Here is a 13340-nt window from a genome sequence, read left to right as displayed (position 1 = left end):
CCACCTGCCTCAGCCTCCCAAACGCTGGGATTACAGGTGTGAGCCACTATGCCTGGTTTCGGGTTGGGTTTTTATGCTGTATTTTGTTGTAATAAAATCAGTTTAAACTTTTTGTTCCCTTCCTTCTCTTAAACTCCCAAGCTGTTATTTTCCAGAAAGTTCTGCTCTATGCATGGATGATAGAATTTAACAGAAAGCAGGTTTTAAGACTGTACTATCTCACCATTAGTGTAGTTGGTGGAAGTTGCAGGTTGCTGAGTAAGGGGCATGAGGCCATTTAAATGAGGCACTTTATGCAAATCATTTTGCCTAGCAGCGGCTTCTGGCTGGAGGCTTTGAAAAGCATGAAGCTGTAAATTATTTCCTTATGATAGAGGGCGGGTAGGAATGAGGGTTGCCACGGATTGCAATTTTTCTTTTTTCCTTTTTTTTTTTTTTGAGACAGAGTCTCGCTTTGTCGCCAGGCGACTGCAGTGGTGCCACCTCTGCTTACTGCAATCTCCGCCTCTTGGGTTCAAGCGATTCTCCTGCCTCAGCCACCCTCAAGCGATTCTCCTGCCTCAGCCACCCAAGAAGCTAGGACTACAGGCGCCCGCCACCATGCCTAGATAATTTTTTGTATTTTTAGTAGATACGGGGTTTCACCATGTTGGCCAGGATGATCTCGACCTCTTGACCTCATGATTCGCCTGCCTTGGCCTCCCCAAAGTGCTAGAATGACAGGTAGCCACTGCGCCTGGCCGATTGCATATTTTTTGGAAGCAAGAGGTCCAGCAGGGCTGACTCCCTGACTTCTTTTTTTTTTTTTCTTTTCTTTCTGGAAGAGGGGTGTGGCAGATAGCTGGACCCAGTGCTTGAGAGGAACACAAATGCTTATTTCATTTGCCCTTCATTATGGATTGCTTGAGGGTATTCTCTGATTATTAGAGAGAACTGGCAATGGCGGAGAGGTGGCTCTTGCTTGTAATCCCAATACTTTGGGAGGCCGAGGTGGATGAATTGCTTGAGCCCAAGAATTCGAGACCATCCTGGGCAACATAGTGAAACCCCATCTCTACAAAAAAATACAAACATTAGCCGGGTGTGGTGGCGTGCACTTGTAGTCCCAGCTGCTCTGGAGGCTGAGGTGGGAGGATCACCTGAGGATGGAAAGTTGAAGCTGCAGTGAGCCATGATCGTACCACTGCAACCCAGCCTGGGTGACATGACAAAAAGACATGAACAAAAAAAAAAAAAAAGAGAGAGAGAAAGCCCTCCACTTCTCTTCTTAGCATTTCATTCTCCTTTTTCATGTTTGTAAAACAATTAGGGAGTCCTGTGCATAGCTGATATTTAAGTTACCCCCAGATGCCGATAGCACTCACCAGTCTTTGTGAAAACACTACCCCTGCCTTTACTACCAAGGATGCACCTGGCCCCTGGGGCATGCAGTGATACTGCCCAGAAAAGAAACACTAGGACCGGGGACAGTGGCACACACCTTTAATCCCAGCACTTTGGGAGGCTGAGGCGGGCAAATCACCTGAGGTCAGGAATTCCAGACCAGCCTGGCCAACAGGGTGAAACCCCATCCCTACAAAAATACAAAAAAGCCCGTCATGATGGCGAGAGGCCGAAGCAGGAGAATCGCTTGAACCCGGGAGGCAGAGGTTGCAGCGAACTGACAACGCACCATTGCACTCCAGCCTAGGCAACAGAGCAAGACCTCGTCTCAAAAAAAAAAAAAAAAAAAAAGAAAAAGAAAGAAAGAAAAGAAAAAGAAGGCCGGGCGCGGTGGCTCAAGCCTGTAATCCCAGCACTTTGGGAGGCCGAGACGGGCGGATCACGAGGTCAGGAGATCGAGACCATCCTGGCTAACACGGTGAAACCCCGTCTCTACTTAAAAAATACAAAAAAAAAAAACTAGCCGGGCAAGGTGGCGGGCGCCTGTAGTCCCAGCTACTCGGGAGGCTGAGGCAGGAGAATGGCATAAACCCGGGAGGCGCAGCTTGCAGTGAGCTGAGATCCGGCCACTGCACTCAAACCTGGGCGACAGAGCGAGACTCCACCTCAAAAAAAAAAAAAAAAAGAAAAGAAAAAGAAACACTGGACCAGGTGCGGTGGCTCATGCCTGTAATCCCAGCACTTTGAGAGGCTGAGGTGGGTGGATCACCTGAGGTCAGGAGTTCGAGACCGACCTGGGCAACATGGTGAAACCCCTGCCTCTACTGAAAATACAAAAGTTAGCCGGGCGTGGTGGCGTGCACCTGTAATCCCAGCTACTTGGGAGACTGAGGCAGGAGAATCACTTGAACCCGGGAGGTGGAGGTTGCAGTGAGCCAAGATGCCACCTCACTCCAGCCTGGACGACAGAGCGAGAATCAGTTTCAAGGAAAAAAAAGATTTAGTACTTAAGCTACGCGAAGTATTTGATGGGAGGAAAAGGACAAACCTGCTTTCTACTGAGAATTAATTTAAACATATTTTTGATGTGGATTTTTTTAGGCTTTTTTGTTCATATAGTTCAGAGGCGGTGTAGCAGAGAAGTTAAGAGCCAGTTCTAAGTGATGGGAAGCCTGAGTTCCAATATGTTCTCAGCCATTTACTGGTGGTGTGCCTTGATCAGTTACATCATCTGTTGGTTGTTTAATTCGTACATCTGTAAAATGGGGTAATCCCTAGGATCTCCTTTATAGGATTTTGCCCGTGGAACAGTGACTGGCCCACAGTTTGAGTTCATAAATGTTAGATGTTGTAGTTATGGGGAGAACTGTCACTCTTCCTTGGGATACTGATATCCAAATTGTAAGTTGTCAGTAAGCTTTCTTTGAAGTTTGCTCCACACCCTTTCCATTAAAATAAGTAATGTGTAGATCCAATATTTAACCATGATAAAATGGGTTAAAAAGGAGTCCATTAAAAGTATTGAGAAAAGATGGGTGACCTTTTAAAATAATCTAAAATGGCCAAGGTTTTTCTAGACACAAGATCCATAAACCAAATTAAAGAAAGAACTCAGATGACACACAGTGATTCGTAGAACAGAGATCCACTTGCCTTAATTTGCACAGTGTTCTTATAAATCAACAGAAAGGACACATAACAGAAAAATTTAAAAGGTTAGGGATCATTTAGGAAAAAATGCATATGCCAACAAACGTGAGAAAATGCTCACTCTTACTTATAATTTAAGAACTACAATTCAGCCAGGCACGGTGGCTCATGCCTGTAATCCCAGCTAATCAGGAGGCTGGGGCAGGAGAATTGCTTGAACCCAAGAGGCAGAGGTTGTAGTGAGCCAAGATCATGCCACTGCACTCCAGCCTGGGCGACAGAGCAAGACTCTGTCTCAAAAACAAAACAAAACAAAAATTACAATTAAAAATGAGAGAGTTTTCATTGGCAAAGTTGAAAAGAAAGGTGAAAGAAAAACCTACTCTTCTGGATTTGTGTTTGTTCACTTATGGAGAATTTATTTTGTCATAATCTCTTTGAATAATAAATATGTTCTTGGGTCTAGCAATTCTTCTATTGTATTAGAAGTAAACTTGGAACATCTTAAACACTGATAATGAAGACTAATTTAAAATAAAAAGTTACTAGCCTTTCATACAATGAAATATCATGTTGCCGTTAAAAAGGATGAAATTAACAATGGAATATTATACAGCCTTAATAAAGAAGGAAAACTTGTCACATACTACAATGTGGGTGCACCTCAAGGACATTATGCTAAGTGAAATAAAAGTATATAATAAAAGTCACAAAAGGAGAAATACTGTATGATTCCACTCATATGAAGTGTCTAAAGTAGTCAAAAACATAGAAAATAGAAAGGCGGTTCCCTAGGGCCCAGGGGAGGTGGGAAGGAGAACTAGTGTTTAGTGGGTATAGCGTTTCAGTGCTGCACAATGAAAAAGTTATAGAAATCTGTTGCACAACAATATGAATATACTTAACATTACTGAACTGTACACTTAAAAATGGTTAGGATGATACGTTTAATGTTATGTGTGTTTCACCATAGTAAAAAAAGAGTAAGTTAAATCTGTATGTACAGAGAGGAACAGGTAGCCAAGCTAACAGTGTTAGTTAAGTAGGGCTTATAAAAAGAGGAGGTTAAAGAACACTATGTCTATGATGAACCCAATTATGGTTTCTAATTTGAAAGGCACATATGTTTCCATGTATGTAGATACATATATACACAAGAATTCTGAGAGTTTTAAAGATACCCTAGAAGCTGCCACCAGTGGTTATGGCAATAGAGTAATAATAGGAGGTTGGAGGGTAGGGGATAATGTTGGGGGCATTTGTTTTTCATTCAACAATTTTAAAGCTTATTTTAGCAAACCTAAATGTGCGAAATTCATCATGCTTTATAATTGTATTTGCTAGCATTGTTTTCATTGTGATATCATCTCTGCCCTTTGTGGTGGTAGTGGTGGTAGTGTGTGATGTGTTTAGAAGTAGGTTTGGAGATAACAGAGTTTAACCCATTTTTGCATTAGAAAGGAAACATCAATTTGGTTGCACAACTGGTATGAATATGTGGTGTAATTTTTATCAACATTGTTCACAATTTACATATGTAAATGTAGATTTTTCTTAAGTGTAGTGAGGTAAATGGAACTGGAAAAAAAAGGGTATGCCAATCCTAAAAAAAATGGTGCTAAGATTAAACTGTCAGATCAGTCTTTGTCAAGTGCTCCAGCTGGCTGTGGATTATTAGGAAGTATTCAAAGGGCTGCTTTGGTACAAGACAGGAAAATTGCTGGAGAAATGACTGCTCTGGTGCTAAGATTCAGCCATTTCAAATGGGCAATCTCTTAAACGTAAAAGTTGGGGCTGGGCACGGTGACTCATGCCTGTAATCCCAGCACTTTGGGAGGCTGAGGCGGATGGATCCCAAGGTCAGGAGTTTGAGACTAGCCTGGCCAATATGGTGAAACCCTGTCTCTACTATAAATACAAAAATTAGCCGGGCATGGTGGCGGGCACCTGTAGTCCCAGCTACTCGGGAGGCTGAGGCAGAAGCATCGCTTGAACCCGGGAGGCAGAGGTTGCAGTGAGCCGAGATCATGCCACTGCACGCCAGCCTGGGTGACAGAGCGAGACTCTGTCTCAAAAAAAAAAAGTAAAAATTGAAAGATCTATAAAATACTTTCTGTAAACTTTACAAAGCATTTTATAGCAGACTAATAAGAAACACATGAAGCAATTTCAGCTCCTAAAGTCCTGGGAATTTGCCTTTGGGAATACTTTATTCCTATTTAAATTAACAAGCGTTCCAAAAAAAAAGTCCTAGTTTTATTTATTTTTTATTTTTTTTATTTTTTTTGAGACGGAGTCTCGCTCTGCCGCCCAGGCTGGAGTGCAGTGGCCGGATCTCAGCTCACTGCAAGCTCCGCCTCCCGGGTTCACGCAATTCTCCTGCCTCAGCCTCCCCAGTAGCTGGGACTACAGGCGCCCGCCACCTCGCCCGGCTAGTTTTTTGTATTTTTTAGTAGAGACGGGGTTTCACCGTGTTAGCCAGGATGGTCTCGATCTCCTGACCTCGTGATCCGCCCGCCTCGGCCTCCCAAAGTGCTGGGATTACAGGCTTGAGCCACCGCGCCCGGCCTATTTTTATTCTTAAAGTGACATTGGAGAGATGTCCACACTTTTACTTCTCCAATGAGCAGAGATGTCCAACCAAGTGAGTTTAAAATTATTATTTGAGGTTTTTTTAAAACTTAAACTAAAATGGCTATTAGGTTATTTTTAACTAAAGAAATTATTATTATTATTATTATTATTTGAGATGGAGTTTTGCTTTTGTTGCCCAGGCTGGAGTACGATGGTGTGATCTTGGCTCACCGCAACCTTCACCTCCTGGGTTCAAGCGATTCTCCTGCCTCAGCCTCCCGAGTAGCTGGGATTACAGGCATGCGCCACCACGCCCCCTGCCAATTTTTTGTATTTTTAGTAGAGGTAGGGTTTCTCCATGTTGGTCAGGCTGGTCTCGAACTCCCGACCTCAGATGATCCGCCCGCCTTGGTCTCCCAAAGTGCTGGGATTACGGGCTTGAGCCACTGTGCCCGGCCTTAAAGAAATTATTGATAAAGTAAAAAGTAGTTTCACATAGCATACAGCCCAGTCATTTGAAGTGTGCAATTCAGTGGTTTTATAGTATATGTGCAGAGTTGTGGAACCATCATGACAACTTAGTTTTTGTCACCTCTATGCTTATTAGCAGTCACTCCCAGTTCCCTCCCAGACTCCCTCAGAGTCTTGGCAATTGTTAATCTACTCACTGTCTCTATGGACTTTCGTAGACATTTCCTATTAATGAAACCATATAATGTATAGTCTTTAGGACTACTTCTTTAACTTAGTATGTTCTCAAGGTTCATCCATGTTGTAGCATGTGTCAGTACTTCTTTTTTTGTTGTTGTTTTTTTTTTGAGACGGAGTCTCACTCTGTCGCCAGGCTGGAGTGCGGTGGCACAATCTTGGCTCACCACAACCTCTGCCTCTCGGGTTCAAGCGATTCCCCTGCCTTAGCCTCTTGAGTAGCTGGGACTACAGGCGTGTGCCATCGTGCCCAGCCAATTTTCATAGTTTTAGTAGAGATGGGGTTTCACTATATTGGCCAGGCTGGTCTCAAACTCCTGACCTCGTGATCCGCCTGCCTTGACCTCCCAAAGTGCTGGGATTACAGGTGTGAGCCAGTGTGCCCCGCCAGGTACTTCATTCCTTTTACCACACTTTACTTAAACCCGTTTCTCAGCTGATGATCGTTTGTTTCCACTTTTTTTTTTAGATAGTCTCGCTCTGTTGCTCAGGCTGGAGTGCAGTGGTGCGATCTTGGCTCAATGCAAGCTCCGCCTCCCGGGTTGACGCCATTCTCCTGCCTCAGCCTCCCGAGTAGCTGGGACTACAGGTGCCCGCCAGCGCACCTGGCTAATTTTTTTTTTTTTTGGTATTTTTAGTAGAGATGGGGTTTTATGGTATTAGCCAGGATGGTCTCGATCTCCTGACCTCGTGATCTGCCCGCCTTGGCCTCCCAAAGTGCTGGGATTACAGGCATGAGCCACCTTGCCTGGCCGTTTTTGTTTTTTGTTTTTTTTTTAAAGATGGAGTCTTAGTCTGTTTCTCAAGCTGGAGTGTGGTGGCACAGTCATGGCTCACTATAGCCCTGAACTCTCAGGTTGAAGTGATCCCCCTGTCTCAGCCTCTCATGTAGCTGGGACCACAGGTGCGTGCCATCGCACTTGGCTCACTTTTTGATATTTTATAGAGATGGGATCTCACTATGTTGCCCAGGCTGGTCTCCAACTCTTGGGCTCAGGTAATCCTCCCATCTTGGCCTCTCAAAGTGCTGGGATTACGGGCATGAGCCACAGCACCTGGCCATTCTTAATGAGTTAATTTTTATCTGTGGTATAGGGAAAGGGTCCAACTTCATTGTTTTGCATTTGAATATCCAGTTCCACCAACATTTGTTGAAAAGACTGTTCTTTCCCAGTTGAATTATCTTGGCAGAATTAGTTGACTGTCAGTGTTAAGGTTTATTTCTGGGCTTTCAATTCTATTGATTTTTTTTTTTTTTTAATTTGACTGTATGTTGGAAGAATTATTCATCTGGAATTTAGGCCTACTGGGGCTGGTGGTCATGACGCTGGAGGTTGTGTTTTGGGAACTGGTGACCAGTCATTCTTAGATGGTTGACTCATCTTTTTTGTGACCATGAGATTTAAATATTTACAGAGATTTAAGTGTAAGTAACAAAGGCCTGCAGTAGATGCTGTTACAGGCATGAGAAATGATTTTGTTTATACAGATCACAAATTATAAATACAGTGGCAGTGGTCACTGGAGCCATCCATATATCACAGTTAAACTGTTCTCCTGAGTAATGGAGTTGTCAGCACTGAAGTACACTTCCTTGCCATATGGCGCAGTAGCCGGTTCTTTATTTAATATTTTCATTTACTAAGCAATAACTTAATTGGAAAATGAATTTTGATTGAGTTTTCTATAGTTACTGTTTTTTAAAAGTACTATTCCCTTTTTCTCTTTTCCACTTTCAATTTGGTGAGGTAGTTAAGAATACTGGCTTTGAAATTACCTGGGACTGTTGCAGTGGCTCACACCTGTAATCCCACCACATGGGAGACTGAGGTGGGAGGATTGCTTGAAGACAGGAGTTCGAGACCAGCCTGGGCAAAACCCAATCTCTACAAAAAATACAAATAGTAGCCAGCTTGGAAGTGTGCGCCTGTAGTTGCAGCTACTTGGGAGGCTGAGGAGGGAGGATTGCTTGAGCCCAAGACGTCGAGGCTGCAGTGAGCTGTGATCGTGCCACTGCACTCCATCCACCAAGAAGCTGTGACCTTAGGCAATTTATTTCCTAGAGTTCAAGTTTCCCAACTGCTACAGAGGAGAAAAATAATAATAACAGTAATACCTGACAGATTGGGAGAGATTGTGCTGGTGTCACAGAGTCTGTGACAGCACTTGGAAGGGAGTGTGCTGCATAAATGAGAATGGCTGCCGTTGTTGCACTATTATTTGTTTTATATGGTTATAAAACTTCCCTCAAGCTCCCTTTGAAAAGGCAAATCAGTAGTTGGCAAACAAATTCAAAGAGCCATAATTTCTCTTTCTTTCTTTCTTTCTTTCTTTGTTTCTTTCTTTCTTTGTTTTTCTTTCTTTCTTTCTTTCTTCCTTTCTTCCTTTCTTTCTTTCTTTCTTTCTTTCGTTCGTTCGTTCGTTCGTTCGTTCGTTCTTTCTTTCTCTTTCTCTTTCTCTCTTTCTTTCTTTCTCTCTCTCTCTTTCTCTCTCTTTCTTTCTCTCTTTCTTTCTTTCTCTCTCTCTCTTTCTTTCTTTCTTTTTCTTTCTTTCTTCTTTCTTTCTTTCTGTCTTGCTCTGGAATGCAGTGGCGGGATTGTGGCTCACTGCAACCTCTCCCTCCTGGTTTCAGATGATTCTCCTATCTAAGCCTCCTGAGTAGCTGGTGCGTGCCACCATACCTAATTTTGTTGTATTTTTACTAGAGACAGGGTTTCACCATGTTGACCAGGCTGGTCTTGAAAGCCTGACTTCGAGTGATCTGCCTGCCTCAGCCTCCCAAAGTGTTGGGATTGCAGGTATGAGCCACTGTGCCCGGCCAGTAGCTTTTTGGTCAGGTGTGAGGTTTGAGTGATGGAGTTGGGGATGCTAGAGCTGCAAGTTCCTGGAGCAGGCTGAGCCTCCAAGAGGGAGCGAGTCCCTTGGGTTCCTTCTGCCCTGGGAATTTCCTGAGCAGTGGGAGGAGAACTGGCAACTAGGTAAATCTCTCAGAGTTTGAGGAAATGAGATGCTACTTCTTTGGAGTGACTAGGTTTAGATCCCAGCCCTGTAAACCTCTGGCCTTCCTTTTCGAGGACACTAAGAATAATATTGACAATTAACGTTCTAAGTGCCTTGAAAACATTCTCAGTCTTAATAATCCTATGATGTAAGAACTACTGTTGTGTCTGTTTTGTATGAGGCAGCAGAGGCACAGAGCATTTAAGTAGCCTTGTATTGAATGAAATGAGCATGTATACAAGCTAACATTAAATACGTATGGGCCAGGCACATGTGCTGAGCACTTTACATGGGTGATTTCATGTAATCTTTACAGATGTTCATCATTATAACTTTATATGGCTGAACAGGTCTGTGTTTTGTTTTTTCCTTTTCTTTTTAATTAGTTCCTGTAAGCGGAATGTCTGTGTTTTTGTATTGCTTCACTGGCCAAGAGATTTCTCCCTACGTTAGAGAGCAAGTTTCTGTTGTTTACTTTTACCCTTTCCTAGTGTTGACTTAAACAATGAATGTTCAATGTAGGCGAGTTCAAATTCTAGTTTGTTTATATTGATCACTTTTAGTTACTCAATAACTTTAAAAGTTGGTTGCAAAACTATTTCGTTTTTTGCAGTCTCTGAAAAGAGGATTCTGAGATGTTAAAGTAGCAAAAAAAAAAAAAAAAAAAGTGTGTAAGTATGTAAAATGCCAGGCATGGTGGCTCACCCCTGCAATCCCAGCACTTTGGGAGGCTGAGGCAGGTGGATCACTTGAGGTCAGCAGTTAGAGACCAGCCTGGCCAACATGGTGAAACTGCATCTCTACTAAAAATACAAAAATTAGCCGGGCATGGTGGCGTGCACCTGTAATCCCAGCTACTAAGGGGAGGCTGAGGCACAAGAATCGCTTGAGCTCAGGAGGCAGAGGTTGCAGTGAGCCGAGATCGCACCACTGCACTCCAGCCTAGGCAACTCCATCTCAAAAAAAAAAAAAGTATGTAAAATATTGGTGGTATTTTGAGAAAAAGGAAATTTTCTGAATTTATCACTAAATTTGTTTTAAACCTAAATATAGTTTTTGTTTTCCGCCTTTTTCTTTTGTTCTTGTTTCTTGTTATAGTTAACTTTGAAGAGTTTGGAATAATCTTTTCATTTATATTAGAGTGTGAGGTATTCTAATGCTATTAACAAGAAAAAAACATGAATTAACGTGGGAAATTTTAGACATGGACATTTTGTGCAGGCAACTTAAAATTTTTATCTTGGCTGGGGATGGTGGTTCATGTCTGTAATCCCAGTGCTTTGGGATTGAGGCTAGGAGTTTAAGACCAGCCTGGGGAGTATAGCAAACAAAAAATAAAATAAAACAACTAGCAGGGCATGGTGGCATGTACCTGTAGTCCTAAGTACTTGGAAGGCTGAGGCAGGAGAATCATTTGAGGCAAGGAGTTCAAGGCTCCAAAGAGCTATGGTTGCACCATTGCGCTTCAGTGTGGGCAACAGAATGAGACCCTTTCTTAAACAAAAAAAAAAATTCTTAATAGTGTAAAGAGAAAGGCAATGATGAAAGATTTGGATTGTGATTCAAATTTTATACACACTACAAGTGCCAAACTCAGTTTTCACTCTGTTTTATGCCAAGTGTCTATACATTTTTTCCTTCCTTCCTTCCCCTCCTCCCCTCCTTCCTCCCTCTCTCCCTCTTTTCCCTCCTTCCCTCCCTCCCTCACTGTGCTGCCCAGGCTGGAGTGTGGTGTCGAGATCATAGCTCACTGTAGCCTTCTTGACCTCACAGGGTCAGGTGATCCTCCCATCTCAGTCTCCTGGGTAGCTGAGACTACAGGTGCATGCTACCATGCCTGGCTATTTTTTTTTTTTTCGTGTTATTTGTAGAGATGGGGTTTTGCCATGTTGCCCAGGCTGGTCTCGAACTCTTGGGCTCAAGTGATCACCCACCTTGGCCTCTCAAAGTGCTGGGATTACAGATGTGAGCCACCATGCCAGCCAACTGTCTGTACTTTTAACCAAAGTCCAGAATAATTGCTAGAAACTTTTAAACCTTCTTACTCTGTGTAAACACAGTCTTTTTCTTTTTTGTAAGTCAGAGTCTCACTCTGTTGTCCATGTCTCACTCTGTTGTCCATGTTGCAGTGCAGTGGCACTATCTTGGCTCACTGCAACCTCTGCTTTCCGGGTTCAAGTGATTCTCATGCCTCAGCCTCCTGAGTAGCTGGGACCACAGGTGTTCGCCCCCACCCTGGCTAGTTTTTGAATTTGTAACTTTCAAATGATTGACTGCAAAAATCAGATAGTCAATCTAAAAATAAACATCTACACATGTGATTTTTTTTTTTTTTTTTTTTGTATTTTTAGTAGAGACGGGGTTTCACCATATTGTCCAGGCTGGTCTCAAACTCCTGGCCTCAAGTGATCTACCTGCCTGGGCCTCCCAAAGTGCTGGGATTATAGGCGTGAGCCACTGCTCCCGGCTGTAAACACAGTTTTATTATGAGGTGTGCTGTGACTCTCTAGAGACAGCTCTGCTCTAGAGACGGCACCATAGCAGCACAGGAAAGAGTTTAGGGCCTGGCTGACTGAGTTCCTATGTCGACCTTAGGAGAGACCTCAGTTTTCTCATTTGTGAAAAAAACGGAATTCTATTTTCCTTTTTCTCTCTTTTCTTCCTTTATGTTTTCTCTACTTATTTTGTCTTTTCCTCATTTTTCTGTCAGTATAGCTTATAAAATTTTTTCTGATTATAAAAGTAGGCCATAGGCCAAGCGTGGTGGCTCATGCCTGTAATTCCAGCACTTTGGGAGGCCGAGGCGGGTGGATCACCTTAGGTCAGAAGTTCGAGACCAGCCTGGCCAACATAGTGAAACCCTGTCCCTACTAAAAATACGAAAATTAGCCGGGCGTGGTGGGGGGGGGCTCCTATAATCCCAGCTACTCGGGAGGCTGAGACAGGAGAATTGTTTGAACCTGGGAGGTGGAATTGCAGTGAGCTGAGATCACGCCACTGCACTCCAGCCCTGGGCAACGGAGCCAGACTCCATCTCAAAAAAAGAAAAAGTAGGGCATATTATGCCAAAAATTCAAGTAATAATCCTGTCTTATTTGTGAAAATATGGCAGTATGAGTATTTACTTTGTGGGATTGTTGTGAGGATGAAATGAATCCATGCTAAGAACTGAGGACCTTACCTGGCACCTAGAAAATGCACAATGCAATTTCCTATTATTTAAAAAAATTATTATTAGTATCACTGCCACAAATTGCAAGAAGAATGAAAAATGGCTTTTGGAACAGTGGTGGGATGCCCAAGGCTGTGCTGTGTTCTCACAGCAAGCGTTGGGAATGGCACATCTCAAGGTCAGGACTAGCCCTCAGGAGGGGCAGGTGAGGGAGATGCAGCATCCAGTGGACTCTTCTGACTGCTGTGGGTGCATGCACCTGCTTTAGGGTCTCTCTTGATTTTATGTTTCTCTACGGGAGTAGGTGGAGGAGGGGTCAAAACAGTGTATTCCAGGTATCCTGAGATCTGGCAAAGGAAAACTGGTTTTAGAACCCTGTTGGACTTTGGAATCAGAGATTAGGATTCTGGTTTATCCCAAAGTGGCTTCTGGAAAGTTGGTTAACCTCTGAGACTCAGGTTTCCTCATCTGTCAAATGGAGATTGTGATACTTCTATCAAAGGGTTATTTTTGGCCGGGTGCAGTGGCTCATGCCTGTAACATGGCAAAACTCCATGTCTACTAAAAAATACACAAAATTAGCCTGGTGTCATGGTGTGTACCTGTACTCCAGCTACTTGGGAGTCTGAGGCACGAGAATTGCTTGAACTGGGAGTTGGAGGTTGTAGTGAGCTGAGATCGGGCCACTGCACTCCAGCCTGGGGGAACAGATCGAGACTCTCTCTCAAACAAAAGGTAGGGGGGGTGGTTTTTTTTTTTTTTTTCCTTTGGGGTGATTAAATGAAGGGTCTTGAAAGCACCTTAGAGTAGTGCCTTGATACATAGGAAGTACTTAAAAAATGGTAGGTAACTA

General features: G+C 43.3%; 1 protein-coding gene across 1 annotated transcript in view; it reads left to right on the top strand.

Annotated features, from left to right (window-relative positions):
- The window catches only part of SERINC5 (serine incorporator 5), a 121013-nt gene that overhangs the window by 17870 nt on the left and 89803 nt on the right, over positions 1-13340 (top strand). The window lies entirely within an intron of this gene.

This window comes from Macaca mulatta, chromosome 6 (assembly GCF_049350105.2).
Source record: "Macaca mulatta isolate MMU2019108-1 chromosome 6, T2T-MMU8v2.0, whole genome shotgun sequence".
Classification (NCBI taxonomy): domain Eukaryota; kingdom Metazoa; phylum Chordata; class Mammalia; order Primates; family Cercopithecidae; genus Macaca; species Macaca mulatta.
This window is presented reverse-complemented; position numbering and strand designations above follow the sequence as displayed.